This window comes from Suncus etruscus, chromosome 9, assembly GCF_024139225.1.
Source record: "Suncus etruscus isolate mSunEtr1 chromosome 9, mSunEtr1.pri.cur, whole genome shotgun sequence".
Classification (NCBI taxonomy): domain Eukaryota; kingdom Metazoa; phylum Chordata; class Mammalia; order Eulipotyphla; family Soricidae; genus Suncus; species Suncus etruscus.
Window position 1 is genome coordinate 94,158,529 of NC_064856.1, and position 17,334 is coordinate 94,175,862.

The 17,334-nt window shown below is 51.1% G+C and overlaps 1 protein-coding gene across 2 annotated transcripts in view; it reads left to right on the forward strand.

Moving 5' to 3' along the window:
* The window catches only part of CD82 (CD82 molecule), a 42,230-nt gene that overhangs the window by 4,027 nt on the left and 20,869 nt on the right, over positions 1 to 17,334 (forward strand). The window contains exon 2 of one of the 2 annotated variants that reach the window (XM_049779887.1): positions 14,219 to 14,288. The gene's annotated coding sequence lies outside the window, so the exon portion shown is untranslated. The remainder of the gene's footprint in view (positions 1 to 14,218; positions 14,289 to 17,334) is intronic. The other variant, XM_049779888.1, reaches the window with a different exon arrangement.

Below are 17,334 nucleotides of genomic sequence, written 5' to 3' on the forward strand. Positions count from 1 at the left end.
GGAAGCTGAGAGGAGCAGAGGGTTTAGCCCAGAGTGGTAGTGAATAGTGAATGGATTTTGGGAGCGGCAGGAAGGGAAAAGAACTTGACCCTTTCTTTGGTTGGAAGGGTTGTGGGGGAGACAGCCAACTCTCAATTGCCCTTGCCCAGACTACCAGCTTGCCACCCTTCATTCAGAGATTGAGGAGCCCCTGGGGAAACCCAGAGGAAATAATGGGCCATGCCATGGGGGTAATTCCATTTTGCCCTATGCCAGGGCTGCCTCAGCCAAAGTAGGCAGCAGCAGCCCCTGCTTTGAGAGCAGGCCCCAGTGGTAGTCTTGAGGAGATAGGGGAGTGGAGTGTGGTCGTCCCTGACTCACCCCTGGGGTTCCCCTGCCCCCTGATTTTCCTCTAGCAGCTGATTCACTCTGTACCCACATAGTTAGGTCACAGAGGAGAGGCAGCGGGTTCCAAGAACTGGCTCTGGTGTCTCAGCACATCTGCATTGCATCTTTCCTCACTTCCGACTAGGTGGGTACCTGGCCTGGTCCCTTTTTATGGGGCTTTCTGGGGATGCTCCAGGGTTGGTTATTTGCAAGGTAGGAGAGGAAAGCCCCATGGGCAGTGGAGCTGGCACCAAATTTCCAACAGAACCTCTGGATCCTGCCCCAGGAGACGTCCCAGCAAGGTGGTGAATGGTGGCCTCTGCAATGGACTCTTCCCAGACCTTTCTGCTCATTGGCCTCCATTTCTGGACCTGTACTTTGTGCTATAAGGATCACTGTATGTGCCATGTATGGGTCGTTTCAGAGGGATGATGAATCTCTGAGCTTCTAGAGGGATGTGGTGTGAAGGTGGCTGACAAGCTTCCCTCAGCCCTCCACCCATTCCTTCCCCTTGCCCCTCTGTGCATGTCTGCCCATAATCTCCTCTACTTGGTGGTTGGCATTTCCGTGACCCGACCCAGCTGCCCTCTCCATCTCCACCTTCTGGCAAAGGCTCACCAGACAGCCGTCACTCAGGAAATACTGGTTGAATGCAGAAGGAATGATTTTTTTTTGTTTTTGTTTGTTTGTTTGTTTTGTTTTGTTTTATTTTATTTTATTTTATTTTTTGGTTTTTGGGCCACACCCAGCAGCGCTCAGGGGTTACTCCTGGCTGTCTGCTCAGAAATAGCTCCTGGCAGGCACAGGGGACCATATGGGACACCGGGATTCGAACCAACCACCTTTGGTCCTGGATCGGCTGCTTGCAAGGCAAATGCCACTGTGCTATCTCTCCGGGCCCAGAAGGAATGATTCTTGAGGGACAGGAAGGAGGGGTCTGCAGGACACTGAGGAGCAGGTCTTTGGCACAGCTTCTGAGCAGGGTCTGGCTTCCCCTGCCAGGCCCTCTGGTTCCTGGAACCCAGGCCAGGGTGCAGGAAAGTTCTTGACCCAGTCTTGCTGTGTCCAGAGAACTTGGCTTGCCAGACTTCCTTCTGCCCCTGGCGGGTGAGGTTTCTCTGAGGCCCTCGGTGACCCCTGACTCAGCCAGAAATGACACTTTGAGTCAGCAATTAGTTTCACAAGGCATTCAGACCCCGAAGAGCTGGTCTGGGAAGTTAGGGGACTCAAGGGGCCCTCAAAAGAGCCCATCCCAAATCATTCCTGGAGAAAACTGGTGCGACTCTCTGGGAAACCCCTGCCCTCCATTCTGACTTCTTTCCCTGCTGTCCTTCTAATGGGTCCCAGGCTTGACTTAACCCTGGATGGGATTGGCTGAACACTTTGAGCCAGACTTTATGGAGCTAATGAGAGGAGCTAATAGTGATGGGAGCAGGTTATGAAGAAGATTGCGATCTTGTTTTGGCTCTGCTTGGCTCTTCCTGGGACCCAAAGACCTGTTCGACTCCTTCCTACCACACTCACTTTCTTGGAGCCTGATACCTATCACAAGCCGCTCGGGGCTTTCCTAGGGAAAAAAAGCCCCATGTGGAAGGGACAGTGTGTCAGTGAACACTGTGGGGGACACTCCCTGAGAACAGCCTGAGGGTTAGGATACATGTCAACAGCCGTCACTTCAAATGATTTGATTTCCTCATGTTGAAAATAGGATAGTATAGGGCTGGAGCTATAGCACAGCGGTAGGGCGTTTGCTTTGCACTCGGCCAACCCGGGACAAACCTGGGTTCGATATTCCCGGCATCTCTTTTCTTTTCCTTTGTGTGTGTGTGTGTGTGTGTGTGTGTGTGTGTGTGTGTGTGTGTGTGTGTGTGTGTGGTTTTTGGGTCACACCCGGCAGTGCTCAGGGGATACTCCTGGCTCCATGCTCAGAAATTACTCCTGGCAGGCACAGGGGACCATATGGGACACCGGGATTCAAACTGATGACCTTCTGCATGAAAGGCAAACGCCTTACCTCCATGCTATCTCTCCGGCCTGATTCCCGGCATCTCATATGGTCCCTAGAACCTGCCAGGAGCAATTTCTGAGCACAAAGCTAGGAGTAACCCCTGAGTACCTCCGGGTGTGGCCCAAAAACAAACAAACAAAACAAAACAAAACAGGATACTATTATAGGACATGTGAGAGAGGGAATCTGAGATGATCAGGGAAGATTAACAACATTCTGACTGCAGAGTTGGGCTACCCCTAGCCATGTTCAGAGCTGACTCCTATTTCTGTGATGAGAGATCATTCCTGTGGTACTTGGGGATCAAATTGGGCTCAGCTGTGTGCAATGCAAATGTTCTACCTGTTGTGTTAGCTCTCCAGCTCCATATTGATATTTTAGAGGAACCTTTGGAATTTGGAACCAAGTGAAAACCACAAGCAAATTTGGGACTTTCAACAAATTCTTGTTAGTGAGAGAAGGTTGGACAGAGAATGTGGCTTTACTTAGGCACCCACGAGAGCTTACTAACCCTCTGCCCAAGGGCCAGCATTCTTCTAGGGCAGGTAGTAGCTACAAGGAGCAGCCCAGAGACAGAACAATTCCTGATCCCTATGCACAGTGGACACCCTCTCTCTGCTGAGGACACACACTATAACATGACAGAGAGCCACTGGAGGGGTCCATTTGTGACTGACTTAAGATGCAGTCATGGAGATTGGGGGAGTGTTGGGGGTGTTGTCAACAGGGAAATGAGAAGAGAGAAGGAAATATGTTCCCCTTCATGCCTGTACGTACATGGGGCACTTTGACTGTGAGCACTCAGTAAATACTAATATGTCATAGTTATTAAGAATAATAATGAGTCATTCTACTACAACTACTGCATTCTGCTACTTGGAAAATCGCTCTTCCACTCTTGTCTATGGGGATGGAATATTTAGAATGTTGATGTAAGGGGGCCTGACGACATGCCCTTATTTATAGAGGAAACAGAAACCGGATGTGGAAGAGTTGGTGGAGGTTTTGAGGCAAAAGAGTGGGTGGCTCGATCTGGGGTCATTGTTAGCCACAGTCAAGCCCGTCACTGCCTGAATTTTCCAAATACCCTGTGGAGGAGTGAGTGGGCAGGGAGGCAGGCAGTAAGATTTTTGCATCTTTCCAAAGACCATCGGATCCCTTCCTACTACACTCACTTTCCACTTTGGGCTCCACTCTGGGCACAAGGAGCCTGATGCCTATCAGAAGCCCTTAGGGGAGCAAGATGCAAGTAGGGGGACACCTGGAGTTGTGCTGACAGATAGGGTTCTCAGTTTCTCAGCCCTTCCTCCTAATATCTGCTTGCCTTGGGGCAAGTTTCTCAACATCCCAAAGCCTTGGTGTCCCTGGGGGTGATGTGGGGCACAAAAGTGATAACCTGCTTCCTACTCATGAGGTTCCTGGGGTATAATGTGGATGGGTTGCATGGATGCCCTTAACGGGCCTGTATGGATGCCAGCTGAGGGGAACAGGGGTTTTTCCTGCATCTTCTGTGGGGAAATGGTAAGGAATCATCTGCTCCGAAAGCTCAGGCCTCTGATCTGGAGAAAAGGAACTGGGGTGGGGGTGGGGTAAATCTCTTGGGGAGGTGAGATGGTCTTTAATTGTTTGGTCTTTGGGTCACACCCGGCAGCGCTCAGGGGTCACTCCTGGCTCTATGCTCTGAAATCACTCACTCCTGGTAGGCTTGGGGGACCATATGGGATGCCAGGTTTCAAACCATTGATCTTCTGCATGCAAGGCAAATGCCTTACCTCCATGCTATCTCTCCAGCCCCTGAGACAGTCTTTACTAACTGTAGAATTAATCCTTGATCAGACTGACAGCCCAGCTTCAGTCTGGTCTGGAGGACTTTTAGTTCTTTAGTCACCAGCAGAGTTGGGGGTGGGGTGTGTCTGTTTGGGTTTTAAGAATCTTTATCTTGGAAGCAGCTGTGTTGATCATAAAGCCAGCTTTCTCCCAGCCAAGGCCCCCGAACACCATCTCGCCTTTGCTTGTATCCCTCAAGGCTCAGAGAGCTCAGTACCGTCAGCTCTGGGCACCTAACTTTAAAGAACATGGCATCAAATTCAGGCAAACTCACCCTCCCCCTCAGCTTACACTCCATTTACGAGCCCTAATGGTGCTCTTTGGGAGCACATAGAGAGTGGGCACTCCCTGAGGGGACCGTGTCTTCAACAAGAGCTTGATAAACCAGAGATGCTGTGTGGGAAAGAGATTGTTTCTGGCCATGTTTCCAAACAAACACTCCCATCTCCAACTGAACCCAATGGGCACTTACACAACAAAGGTAACAGGGGAAGAAATAGTTTCTGTAGAAACATGTGGTCGACATAGAGCTGGTGTAAAAGTGGAAGTAACCGTTGAGGTGAATACTAGGAACAAATTTACTGCGTACACACACACACACACACACACACACACACACACACACACACACACACACGCACATACCCTCACACACACAGAAGAACTGTACGAACCACTTCCTGTGTGGCAGCTTTCAGGTAAACGGAGCCAAGTGAGGTTTTTCCATGATATCCAATATCCTTCCACCGGTTCCCAGCTCCACAGTATCGCGCCCCATGGACTGGCTGTGCCCCAGTTACACGTCCCCCTGCTGGCGCCCGTTTAAGGCTCTTTTGAATTTTTTATGAGTATCCACATTGCAGCACTGACCACATTGTCCAAAGCTGTGTTTTTTGCTCAACTCGGATGTTTTTCCACTCCCAGTTCCGTTCCTAGCAACGGCTTTCCAACCCTTGAGCGAGGATCCGATTGAAAGGTTGCACGTGTCTGTATATCTTCTGTGGGTGTTTATTTGCGCCCATGCTTGCATGCATTTCTATATATGTGTGCAAATGAGAGGCATGTACCTGTCTCTAGGCATGTGTATACCTGTGTCTTTGAGTCTTGTGTGTGCCCAGGAGTGAGTGCATATGTATACATGTGTGTGTATGTATATAGAGACATGAAGAGGCTTGGGCAGCAGCTCCCCTTGAATCGTGTCTGGCTCTGCCTCTCTCCTGGAGACTGCTGCATTAAGTAATGATGGTTCCTTTACTATTTAATGACCTGCCTCCATCCAACCTTCTTCCTCCAGGCAGGCTTCCAAAAGTCCAGGGATGAGTGGGGGATGGGCCCTGTGGGGGGAAGTTTCTCTGCAATAGGAGATGGGAATGGGCAGGGTGGTCTGTTGGTATACTCCAGATTTCTGATTCTGCTGGTCCGGGGTGAATGTGCTTTGCCCACCTGCACCCAGAAGCCGCTGCCTTTGTTGGTGCAAGACTCACCATGGGGGAGCCATGGGGGAGCCATGGGGGAGCATGGTGGAATAGGCCAGAACAGTCAGAAGTGGCCTTTCTGCTACTGGTGCTGAGGACCTTCAGGACTGGGCTCTGGTAAACAGAGGCTGCATGTGGCTTGCACAGCCCTCATCCCACTCACACCCCTTACCCCTATATGCCTCTAAGTGCCAGAGGAAGTTGTTTCTGCTTCCATTTTACAGAAAGGAAAACTGATTTCTGGCAAGTGACCGAATGTGTCCACAGAGATCCAAAGCCAGCAGGAGGATGCCTGGCTTGTCACCCCTCCCAGTTTTTTTCTGCCTTCTGGAGCTTCAGTTCGGGGCTTCCCCATATAGACACAGAAGCCCCGGCCCCCAATGCCCCACCTGCCTCATGGACCCTGAATAAGTCTCCCCACTGCTCTGAGTGTAGGTCTATTCTGAACCCCCACTGGTCCCTGGTGTTATTTGGTAACATGATCTTCCTCCAAGGTCTCGTGTTCTCCAGCTAGTTTATGTTCCCAGTTATTGTTCTGGGCAGATTTTCTTTGGAGCAGGAAATGCTACTGGGGAGGCCAACAGAGGGAGAAGAGGGAGTCTGCAGGGCTGAGGCTCCACCAGGCCCAGGCTCTTTTCTGAGAGCCCCTAACAGTCTTCTCTTCCAGAACCCTCTCACCAGCCCCCCAAGAGGGGTCCTCAGCAGCCTCCACCATATAGAGATGGAAATAAAGGTCCCTGAGCCAAAGCTCTGGGGGCAAAGGGATAGAGCTGAAGTTTTAAGTCCAAACCCCAAAACTGGACTTCCTGGTCTGGAAGAATAGGGGGTCCTGGAGGTAGGGGTGAGGAGATCTTAGAGTTGGGGGCTCTGGCAGAGGAAGGGCCCTAGCCCAGCCATGAGGAGGAGGAGGAGGCCTTGTCCAAATACTGCTTTGCTATTCCCTGGCCCTGTGTCTTTGGGTAATCACTCCCCTTGGGGTGTGTGAACCCTCAGTTTTTATAATGATACCTTCAGCTTTATGACTCTTGGGGTGCTCAGTTTCTCACGTTCAATCCTGCCTGCCTTCCGGTGCCCTGGGATAGAGACGGGAAGGTGTTATTATTGGCCCATTTTACAGATGATGGTGAAAGCGCCCAGGTGCCTGAGATCCTATGGTATGGGTGAATGTGGACAGGGGTGGCTGAGCCCCCCTCCCCATTTTTCATCAGTCATTTTTATTTAAAAAAGAAGTATTTTAGGGCTGTACCCAGCAGTGCTTAGGCCTTATTCCTGGCTCTGCACTCAGGGATCATTCGTGGAGGGCTCGGTATGGTTGAGATGGGGAAGTGGGGGAAGGGTGGGGACCATATGGGGTGCTGGAGATGAATCCTACTATGTACTATTACTCCCCAACACACACACACACACACACACACACACACACAGCCACAGCAATCTCCTAAGCAAAGAAGTTGGCTCTCAAGTTCTCCTTACTATCCTCAGCCTGGGGGAGTTGGGGAAGGGAGACCTGAGGACCAGTGTTTCAAATTAGGCTGATTGAGAGGTGGGGACAGATAGGGGTCCAAACTATCTTCCGACACCCCTGGTCCTTTCCCTCACACTTCCAAATGTGCAGGATGAAATTTTCTAATTAGGCACTAGGTGGGAAACCTGAGGAGCAGGGATATGCCCGAGTACCCAGAGCTGCTCCTGGCTCTACATTTCTTCCTCATTCTCTAGACCTTGCCCCAGCACCCTCTTCCAGAGGAGGGGTGGGGAGGGAAGCAGGAGCCAGCTCTGTGGGCCAAGGCACATTGTCGTCACCTGGCTTAAGTTCTGACCAGTGGCTGGGTGATCTCACTCCTGGGATGAGACAAAAACCCAGGTTGCTGGGACACTCAATGACATGCTGGGACATACTGGTAACCCATTGCCCAATGATCTGCCCTTTCTTGTCACCGTTGCCTGCTCCCTTGTTTGGTGGGAGAAAGTTAAAGTCATCTCTCTGGTGACTTGTGGGGGGCTAGAGGGAAAAAGCTTGCAGGGTGTGATTCCTGGCTCTGGGGCACAGCATGCTGAAAGTGTCCTGCCCCACGGTGCACAGAGTCAACCTGGCTTTGCTCCAAGACTGAGCTCTATCAACTCTGCCTTGTAGTACCCTGGCCTGATAATGGGGGGGTGACGGGCAAAGGGGTAGATGGAATCGGCTGTGCCCAGGCTGTGGCCTTGGCTGAGCCTCAGCTTTTTTATTGTGGCAAGGTTTGGGGCATGTTATGTCTTGCCATAGCACTGGGAAAGAAGAGCTGGGAATCCAGGTCCCTTGGACACCCTCACCCCCAAGAACACACTGCAGCAGCTTTCTGTGCCCATTTCCATATCCTGTTCACTGAATATCTGCTTTCCTGCAGCCAAGCAAACAGCCAGAGAGAGAGGCTCCTGGCTCTGGGCCTGGTGTACTGGTTCACCTGGAAAGCAGGTCCCTGAGCTCCTAACCTCTCTCACAGCCCAGGCCTGCACCTGCCTGCCTCCCTAACCCTGGATGCTGTGGCTCTGAGTTCCTTTGCAGGCCCTGGGGCCGACATGTCACAAATATGTGTGTGTGTTCTCACAAGTATGTGGGTGTGAACACCTGCTGCGTGTGGGGTGTGGGCATCAGAGTTACGTGTACATTCCTGTGTGGAGGTATGTGTGTGCATGCATGGAGTCCTCTACATGTGTATCCACATGTATTCTGGCATCCTCTCCTCCCTTTCCCTTTTTATCTGTCTGTTCCGGGCCTGGAAGTATTCCATGGAGCCAGCAACCATTATGCTTCCCTTTCTTCTGCCAGTGTCAGAACACGTGGACACACCAGGTGGTGTTTGGGATCTCGTCCTGGGTTGGTGTTTAGGGGACCACGCAGTGTTGGGGATCAAGCTTGAGTCTCCTGCATTGTAGTGGTTATGCTCAGCCCACTGTGCCCTCTCCAGTCCTACAGAGTACTTTCCTACCAAGCTTCACCTCTGCAGAGCTCCTTTGCTGCCCAACTTCATCCCCATGCCCTGCAAAGCCCTTTCAGTGCCCAGTCTCACCCCTTCACCCTTGCTGAGCACTCTTACAGCCAAATCTCCCTGGGAGGCACCAAAGTTCTCTCCTTAATTTCTTTTTTTCCTTTTCTTTTTCTCCTGAGAGGAGAAGGCTCTTGCCAAAGCTGCATCTGAGACCATTCCCACACCACACACCCCAAACCTTCAAGGTTTTTTTTGTTTGTTTGTTTGCTTTTTTGGTTTTTTTGGACCACACCGTGTGACACTCAGGGGTTATTCCTGGCTATGCGCTCCTGGCTTTGGGGACCATATGGGACACCAGAGGATAGAGCCGTGGTCTGTTCTAAGTTAGTGCATACAAGGCAAAAGCCTACCACTGCACCGCTTCGGCCCCGGTTTTTCAAAAGCACCCTCATGGGAAGGGAAGTGGGAAGTGGGTTATGAGGTGAGAATAGAGTTCTGAGGGTCAGACCAATAGGCAGAAGCTGGATGTCCCCCCCCCCATGATCAGGGCAGGTTTGGGGACTACCCCACTGCTAGAGAGGGAAGCTGGGGTTTCTGGGGGGAGTAGTGAGCAGCCAGAGTGTTCTCCCCCTGGCCCTCCCTGAGCGGTCAGGTCGGGGCATTCCTAGGGGCTGTTTGGGGCCTGCAGGCTCCTGTTGGCTGAACGCCAGTCCTCACTCCCTGCCTGGGGTCTTGAGTGTAACCCACACATACACTCTGCGAAGGAATTTGTGTGGGGTGTGAGTCCAGACCAGGCACCCTTGGGGAGGACAGGAGAGGGAAAAGAGGGGAAGAAAGGGCTGATATTGATGGGGTGTTATTAAAGATAACGGGCCTATAAGGGGGCCTCTGGGCTCTTGACTGGAAGGGGGGAGGGCAAGCTGGATGGTAGCCCAGGAGGAGTTAAGTTGGCTCCAGGGGAATCATGCCTGGTCATGTGGGGGGCTTCCATGAGAACAAAGGGGCCTGAGTCTGGGACGGGGTATCCTTCATGCAGCTCTGCCCTTATTTTGACTCCTTTTCATGCCTCAGTCCTACCTCATGGGACTCTCTCTGTGTACCCCTTTGCACACGACTAAAGCCAGAGCGAGTATTGGGGGTGCAAAGAGTGAGTCTTCAACAGACCAGGCAGACCTGAGGGGGTGCTGGACTGGATAGGAGCTCTCTGGAACTACCTTCTCCCTGGCAGCCATGCCTACAGAGAGGGCTGCCTGGAGTCCTTGACCTATGCAGGGTGAAGCTGTCTTGGTTTTTTAGATCTCATATGTGAGGGACCAAGAGAGATAGTCTCAGATTAAGAGGATGAGAATACAGTGAAGGGGTGAGCCAGGATAGGGAGAGGTGAGGGAAAGGCCCTAAGGCCTGCTTTCTGACTAGGTCTGAATTAGGAAAAACCCCTCCACAACACACACCCCTCAGCTCCCTTCTCTCCTGTGGTTTTACCCAGAGATTCATGAGTAACAGAGATGAGCATGTGCTTGTTTGTCTAGTTTACTGCCCTCACTCGCTGCTCTAGGCTATTTGTCTCTCCATTTATTTGTCCCTTTAATTCTGTCTTTGTCTCTCTCTCTCTCTCTCTCTCTCTCTCTCTCTCTCTCTCTCTCTCTCTCTCTCTTCTGTCCCTTTCTTTCTCTCTTTCTTCCTCTTTGTTTTTCTCTCTCAAATACCTCTAAAACTAAAATATGGTTGAGCCCTCGGAAGGTTTTAAGCCACGGAGACCTGTGGTCAGGAATTAGGAGCCCACTGAGGTTTTGTGGATAGGAAATAGGAACCACTTTACAATGAGAGTACTGAAACTCATAAAATGGGACTAGGGGTCGTGACAGGGTTCGTCTCTTTACCCCCTAGAGATAATCTGGTTGCCAGGCAATGTTTTCCAAGGGCTCACCCAGGAAGCTGTTCTTCGAAGGCTGCTTGGAGGAGAAGGCACCCTTTCCCTTTCTGATCCCAGTGCTCAGGGAGGGAGGAACATGCCTAACCCGCTGCCAGGTGGGGTCCCTGATAGCATACCCTCTTCTCCCTATCACCCGCAAATGGCCCACACCCAACACTGACTTGCCCCAAGGTTAACCACTTGTGACACAGGGGCTCGACGACCCATGGGATACAAGCTGGTCCCCAAGGTGCCATGGTATCCGGATGTGTTCTGTGGGGTTCATTGGGTACTAACAAGCCCCATGAAGGCAGGAATCCTTGATGACTGGTCCCAGGCTATCAGGATCCACCTCCCCATCCGTAGCAATGCCTCAGTATTTTTCAGCTGTAAAATGGGTGAAAAGCCACACTGCCCTCCAGAGAATTAGCACCCCCTCTATTGTCGGGAAGTCTTCCAGGGTCTGTCATGCCCTGTAGGGTTTGGGTGTTGGTCATTTCCTGTCTTGACCCTCAGCACCCACTCCAAGTGCCTGGTTGGTTTCATTCATTCATTCATTCATTCATTCATCTTCTGAACACAGCTCCAGATTTATCTAGTGAGGGCCCAGGCATTGCAGCAGGGAGAGGACAGAAGGCCTACAATGTCTGGTCCACTGGGTATCCCTCACCCCATCACCCTGCCTTTAAGTCCTGAGCTTTTACAATGGGCACTGCCAGTGGCCTGGGTCAGAGTCTTTGACTCAGTGAGGCTGGACTGGGTGGTCAAGGGGTTCTCTCTTGCATTGGCCTCTCCTGTGTGCTGAAGGCCTGGGACAGAGTCTTACCTTCTCCAGGGCTCCATCCCAGGTGCATTACTCAGGCAGGCAGCCATAGTTTGCTGGGTCCATCTTTCCTTCTTGGCAGGGAGGAGACCGTGGAGAGTTGGGGCCCCAAGGTACTGTGGATGGGGGACCAGGCAGACAGCACAAAGTGAGAAGGGGGCTCCTCCATCTCTCTCATCCACTTGGGCTTCGTGGGGCGGAAGGAGTAAGGACTGAATTTGAGTCATGGCTTGACTGACTACCTTCCCTGTGTCTCAGGCAAGTGACTGAAACTGAATCTCAGTCTTTTAGTTAGAAGGAAACTGTGGAAAGGAGTTGCAGAGGTGATAAAGATGGAGAAGGAAGGAAATGCCCTCGCTCCCCTGCCACCATCTAGCCAAGGGTGGCTGCTTGCCTGAGTTCCTCTGGGGACCCTCTTCCCCCAGCTTTCCCAAATACCAAAGAACAGTTCATCTCCTGGTGGTAGATAAAGGGAAAGACTTGAAAAACTGCTTTGTGGGATTGTGAGTGGAGCTGAGACCAACAGAAAGCCAGGGGCTCCTTGTGCTTCTTGGGGGACTGGGTAGCTTCGAGCTAGGCTGTCCCAGCAGGGCTAATGGAGGGGGGTAGGGGAGGCACTTACTGCCCTGAGTAGGGAACAGTAGACAGTGACCCCCCAAATTCCCCATACCTTTCATCTCAATTCTCTGACTAGGAAGGTCCTTCCAGGACCCCCATGTTGAGATGAGGAACAGGTCTGAGAGAGGTTGGGGAAGTCCTGAGTGGAGATATTGGGGGAAACTGTAGACCCCCCCCTTCATTCTCCATCACCTCACTGCTTTCTATTTATTATTGAGGGTAGGACTTATTCCTCTGCTTTGGGCTCTGTGCTCAAGGATTACTCCTGATGGGGTTCAGGGGACCACATGCTTGGCTGGGATTAAATTTGGGCTTGCCACTTGCCAGGCAAAGGCCCAGCCTGCTTCACTCTCTCACTGGATCCCTAGATCTGAAATTAATTTTCCAACTACAAGTCTGCGAGTATCAAGGCAGTAGAGACGCTCAGGAGGTGGCCACTGGGGGCCGTCCAGGTTTGAGGAAACTTGCCCTATCACACCTGCGCACAAACAACGGCCATCCTCTTGCGGGACAATTAGGACAAAGTCCAGCCCAGCTGAGGTGCCGGTGGTGGCCCAGCTCCAGCCCCCACTTTGGCTCCCATGGGATCAGCTGTCCCACTGGTCAGACTGGCTCAACTTCGGGGCCTGGGGGGTGCTGAGAGACAGAGAGACAGAGTTCCACCCACAGAGTTCCATACCTCTTCACACTTGTGCAGTTGCTCTTGCACAGTCCTAGAGACCCACTTTGGCTCCCATGGGATCAGCTGTCCCACTGGTCAGACTGGCTCAACTTCGGGGCCTGGGGGGTGCTGAGAGACAGAGAGACAGAGTTCCACCCACAGAGTTCCATACCTCTTCACACTTGTGCAGTTGCTCTTGCACAGTCCTAGAGACCTCCAGGCCCCAGACACCCCTGGAGCCTGAATCTACTCCCCTAGGGGTTCCCTCAGACTGTTGATGAGGAAATGAACAGCTTGTGGTGCGTGTGGGTATCCTCCAGGGCTAACTTGACACCTGCAGATCCCCAACTCCCATTAAGCAGCCCCAAACCCCATGATTAAGACAATTTTATAAGTGGGAATGCTGAGACCTTGCCCAGAGGTGTATGGCATGGAGGAGGGTCAGAGTTGATATCTTGGGGTGGGGAGTGGAGGTGTCATAGGCACCCCTGTGCATGGATGGGCCCTCCAGAACACCAGCCTGGCCACCTCTCAGCCTGTCAGGTGTGTTGGTGAGGGCTCAATGAGAAGGAAATGTCTCTGCTGAATTCTCAGGAGCAGGGCTGGTGATGGGCATTAGGCTAGCCCCGAACACCACCCAGTGCTAGGGCCTCCATGTGCAGGTAAATAAGCAGGCTGGGAGCCACAGGGAGAGATGGGGGCTCTGACCGAATAATGGGGCCCGTGTCTTGGAGCACAGTTTTGACCTTGCTCTGAAGTAGGCACCTGCTTCCACCACCCTGCTGAAACTTGTAATGATCTCAAAAGTCAAAGGTTGGTTTCTACTAGGCCCATATTACTCTGGGGTGAATGACCAGGGAGGCCTATGTGCTAAGATCCTGTGGAGCTTTAGATTCATACAACTCAGCAACCTGACTCTCCCCTTCCCACACCTGTCTGCACCAGCCCTGAATAGGCTGATGCATCAGTAGCATCCCTTGATTGGCGCTGAAGCCTACCAGGGCAAACTGGGTAGGACTTCACCATCCACAAAAGAGTCTGCTTTTGTAGCAAATGTGTGGAGAGTGATGGGATCTGACTTGCTAGTTTCAAAGACATGCCCCTGCAGGGCAGATGGCTAAGGGGGATGTGTTGTATACCCCGATACTGGGTGGATGGTTTAGGAGCTTCTGAGGTGCTGGGAAGGCCCTAGGGAAGCACTTGGAGGTGAGATGGGACCCAGAGAGCATTGTAGGAGGGGCACTGGGCCTATGAGTGTGGGGTGGAGGCAGAAGGAGCCACTTAAGGTGTTTGTGCTAAGTCATTTGTGGATCCAAGCAGTTCCCTCTAATGGAATGCCTGAGTCTTCCCCCACCTGAACTCTGAGAGCCTTTGTTGTAGTTTTTGAGTTGTGTCCCTGTGGTGCTGTGGGTGGCTCAGTGGAAAGAATTTTGGGGCCCAGACTCAGCTCTGGGTGACTCACTTGTTTTAGCAGCCTTGTGATCCTCAAGTCCTGGGGAGTGGACCTGCACCCCGATACCCCAGGTAACAGAAACACACCTTTTTTTTTTTTTTTTCAGCAGCTCATCCTCCAGAACTGAGTCCTGAACTACACAGGGAAGCACTGCTGTAACTCAAAGCATCAGACAGGTGAGATTCCCCCCTCTTGGAAAAGATAGCTAGATGTGTGTCCTGGAGCAGCAGGTGGTCCCTTTGTGTTTGGAGGTTTCCCACTACCTCTGTGTGCTCCACAACTGGAGGCTCTGCATGGACCTTAGGTGATGGCCAGACCCAGCATCCTAACCCCTAGGTACAGCTCTTGGGGCCCACAGAGGGGTTCTTTTAAAGATAGATATCATATCTCACACAGTCATTTTTCTATCCATCCTTTATCACCATCCTTCTGTCCTACCACCACCACCATATACCCCTCCATCTGTCATTCATCTATCCCTTACCTGCCTGGCACTTAATTCCACCCATCATCCATCCATCCATCCATCCATCCATCCATCCATCCATCCATCCATCCATCTTTCCCTCTCTTCTCAATCTGTCATCTCTCTATCCCTTGTCCACCTAATATTCTATCAATCCATCCATCCATTAATTCATATTTCTACCCACCCATTCATTTACCCCTTCATCCCTATCACCATCCTTCTATCCAGCCATCCCTCCCACTTCCCATCCATTCATGCATCCATGTATCCTCCATCTTCCCCTCATCCACATGGCCCTCCATTGTAAAAAAAAAATCCATGCACCATATTTTCAACCCTGGGTGAGCTGGTCTGAAGCAGGGTCATTGCACGAATTAATAATAAACCAAGCGGGGCCGGGCGGTGGCGCTGGAGGTAAGGTGCCTGCCTTGCCTGCCTGCGCTAGCCTAGGACGGACCGCGGTTCGATCCCCCGGCGTCCCATATGGTCCCCCAAGAAGCTAGGAGCAACTTCTGAGCACATAGCCAGGAGTAACCCCTGAGCGTCACAGGGTGTGGCCCAAAAACCAAAAAAAAAAAAAAAAAAAAAAAAAATAATAAACCAAGCCAGGCATAGGGGAGAGAACCATGGAATCAGGTGGCTTCTTAACTCATGGTTTCTCCAGTCCAGCAAATGACACCTCTCTTTATTTTACCAGTTCAGCCAGGAGGGGGACAGTCTAGTGAGAAACAAAAGTACCTACTTAGTTGGACTTTTACAAGTCAACGGGTGTGGTGAAAAGAATGAGAAAGTTGGGGAACACCTTTGTTTTGAATAAAAGCAGAGTGTAATCTAACACTCCATCTATTCATTCCTTTACCCATCTATCATTCCATCCCTCCATCTATCTTTATATATATTATCTACCCCCATCTTTTGTCACCTGTTCTTTCTATCTGATATCTGACTCTCATCTACCTGGCACTTCATCTGTCCTCCACCCATCCCTCCATGTACCCATGCAGCCATCTCTCTACCCACCCACCCATTCATACTCCCATCCTTCATCCATTCATCTGTCAGTACACCCATCCATCTACTCATTCCTTTATCCACCTGTCCCTCCATCTTTCTCTCTGCCTGTCTTCTTACTCATCCCTCCTTTTCTCTCCCCCTCTACTCACCCCTCTATCTATCCAATCATCCATTCACAGCATTTTCTGGGAGACCAGCTGACTTTCATAAAGGAAAGTATTCCCTCAAGACATCACAGCCCACTATGTGAGGCAGACAAGCCCTTTGTCCAGTTTCATGAGTTCTGATAGTAACATCCACGTACTGACAGTCTGTCACATCCAGGTATTTCTACCTTAGCTGAATACTTCTATTGGCATTCACCCATGAGTAAGATGAGGTTGAGAGAGACCAACTCACTTCTCCAAGGTCACACAGCTAGAAGGTGACAGAGCTCTATTCAGGCACTGTCAGTAGAAAGCCAGAGCCTATTCTGGGGACTGCTTCAGGGCAGGGAGGGGGGTCAGGGAGGAGTTTCCTGGTCAACAATATGATGGAGTGGGGGGTGGCAGGGATAGTAGTGGCCTGCCTGCTGCTACAGTCATTTCCTAGAGGTTGTGATATGAAGTCACAGCTCAAGAAGGAATAGGAGTTAGTAAAATCACACTATTGTGATTTCATTGTACAAACGGATTTAGTATCCAGTGCAACTGTTGGGTCTATTTACAGGGTAGCTGTTGAGAAAGGGTCCATTTATCTGCTGCAAAGTAGCATCTATAGTTTCCCACTGCACTCAGGATTCTGTATTTGCTTTCTCTCTTCCTTGCTCTGTGGCTATTAGCATGGCAAACCCTTCTGCACTTATGGAAAGCGTTTAATAAAGCAGAAGCTCGGGAGATGCAACTCCCTTTCATCTGCAGGTGAAGAGCTCACCCCTCACTCCTCCCACCTCCTGAGAATTAGGGCCCTGATTATAAGGATCCTCACTGCAGCTGGCAGCTGTGCTGGGGTGCCAGTTTTGCTATTTCTTTATAGTAGTGGATTCGGGAGGGAGCCCCACTTTGTGGTGAGGAAAGCCAAGTCTCTTTCCTTCCTATGGTGGACATTGGCCAACCAGAATTTGAGCCTATACCCAGGCCCTGCAGCATCTGTTCCAAAAGCCTTAGTGGGGAGCAATCCTGCTACCTCTTTTCCATTTGTTTTTTCCTTTTGGGGCTGTACTTGGCAGTGTTCAAAGGCTTCTCCCAAATATGTGCTCAATAATGAAGGGGACCAGGTGGTGCTGGGGATAAAACTCAGGTATCCCAGCCTGCAAAGTTTGCACTCAGCCCTGTGAGCCATTTCCTAGTCCCCTTGTTGTGAATCTGACCATTGGATTCCCTCCCTGCACCAGGGGCTGGCAAGCGTTTTCCCAGATAAACACAGGCAGGAGCCTGAGAGGTGGCTTAAAGGGCTGGAGCTATGCAAGCGCTGGGTCTTTGCTGACAGCTGGGCCACTGTGTGGTTCTGGAAAAGAGCCACAGACAAGACCTAAGCCAGTGGCTATGTTCATGGAGCAAATTCATCATGAGCACTGAAGTGGAAATTTCATGTGTTACAAAATATTTCCCTTTTAAACTTTTCCCCAGTGAACTGCAAATGTAAGTTTTTTTGTTTTGTTTTGTTTTGTTTTTTAGCATGTGGCCTTAGGAGAGATAGACAGTGGGGTGGATTTCACAGGTCCTGGCTGAGTGACCCTGGCCACGTTTGCTTACACCTCT